Source organism: Pyxicephalus adspersus, chromosome 3 (genome assembly GCF_032062135.1).
Source record: "Pyxicephalus adspersus chromosome 3, UCB_Pads_2.0, whole genome shotgun sequence".
Lineage (NCBI taxonomy): Eukaryota > Metazoa > Chordata > Amphibia > Anura > Pyxicephalidae > Pyxicephalus > Pyxicephalus adspersus.
The window spans coordinates 34,120,728-34,122,693 of record NC_092860.1 but is presented as its reverse complement, the minus strand read 5'-3'; positions in this window follow the sequence as shown (position 1 = coordinate 34,122,693).

Below are 1,966 nucleotides of genomic sequence, written 5' to 3'. Positions count from 1 at the left end.
GCAGGGTCCTCTCCTCCTGTATCACTGTCTGTATTAGTCTGTCATTTGCAATCCCTATTTAATGTACAGCGCTGCGTAATATGTTGGCACTATATAAATCCTGTTTAATAATAATAATAATAATAATAATGATGGATGTACAGAAATAATGTCTATGTATTGCATGTATTGAAAATGATGATGTGAGGTGGTATCGTGGGCGGGCGGGCGGGCCAGATGTAGTACATTTTTTGAATTCTTTGGGGGCCAAAAAAAAGGACCTTGGGAGCCAGATTTGACCCGCGGGCCAGAGTTTGACACCCCTGTATTAAATAGATAGAAGCAACCAGAAGAAAAGAAAAAAGGAAACAGTAAAAGAAAAGAAAAAGTAAAAGTAAACAAAAAAAATAAAGGGAAAGAAAAGAAAAAATATGAAAAGTGAAAGACAATGAGAATTGAAAGATGAAAGAAATGAAGAAAGGAAAAGGGAAAGTATTGCTGAGTGTTACAGTGCAATTAGCAGCAAGAAAAACATTGCATAGGTGCTCTGGAGCAAACCACTAAATTTCCCTTAAGTTTTAATGGATGACTAAAATATCAATAAGCGTAACTGATTATATTTTAAAAGTGTACAGTCATGTTAAAGACCAGTAAAATGTAAATTACAGCATTTTAATCAACTTTAAAGTTTCTTTAAACACTGCTGATTCTACATAGTATTAAGATTATTGAGACATAGGAAGATTATCACTAATTGGGCTCTATTTATATTCCACCAAGGAATGTTTGAGGGTATGTCTGATTCCCTGTTTTATAAATGGAGCCCATTGTTTTACTTTTTTGTAGCTTTCTTAACAGGCCTTGCTGTATATTGCTATAAATATTGCACCTGGCGTTCATTACATACTAACTCTCTAGGTGTTAAGATATTACTGTCCTTATCAGCTTAGAAATGGACACATAAGTATGCTGGAGGTTTCAAAATTGTTTAACTGTCCCGCATACCACTGGGTAAGGCATGGAAGAAGGCTGTTATTCCCCTAGATCAGGGGTCAGCAAACTTTAAGCTAATTTCAGGAGTGGGCGGGAGCACACTAGGCCGGACTCTGATTCCCGCTCTAATGGCTCCCACCAGGGAACGCCCCCTGAAGTGAAATCCCTCTCCTCCGTATGCATTGCAGAGAGGGATTTACCTTCAGGGAGCGTTCCCTATTTACTGCGGCGGCGGAAGTATCAGGCCTGTCGCGGTAAATAGGGGAGCCACAGCAAGGAGGCGGCTCCGGGAGTTGCTAATGCCCCCTGGCAGATCCGTCATTAGGCCGGATCAGCCATGGGGCATAAGGCCGGAACGAAGTACCGGCTAGGCCGTATCTGGCCTAAAGGCGGCCTAAAGACTGGAGTTTGCCAATCCCTGCCCTAGACTCAATATTTCCAAAATAAATTGGTTCATGGTCAATGATAAGCTAACTAGTACTCTTAATGACACGTTAGATGAATTTGACCAAATCTGGGACTATGGGGTGAAGTATAGTTCAAGTAATTAGAATATTATTCAAGATAGACAAGATCTATGTTGTGTGTGTTTCTCAGTTCTAAATAAAACCCAATACTAAGGGTTCAAAAGACCGAAGCAATCCAGTCAGGACCAGGTGTGCAGCATGGATCAAGGAATCAAAGAATACAGTAAGCATTTTTCACCCCCAAAACACACACCCACCATATCAAACAAGAATTTAGCTCTTACTATGGGAGGGTGGCAGAACACACAGTACTTATTTTTGATTGGCCAACTAAAGTTCAGAGACTTTTAAACTTTGGTGTCCCTGTGAAACCCCTTTGGATGGTATAGGACCCTGGTTTGTTCCCCTTCTGATGCTAAACCCCATGCATATCATTTTTACATTACAGAATGAAAGAAGAGTTGGCAGTACGGTCACTGGCATGTTGTAGGTAAATGACAGGGGTTGGCCTCAATGTAAAGAAATAA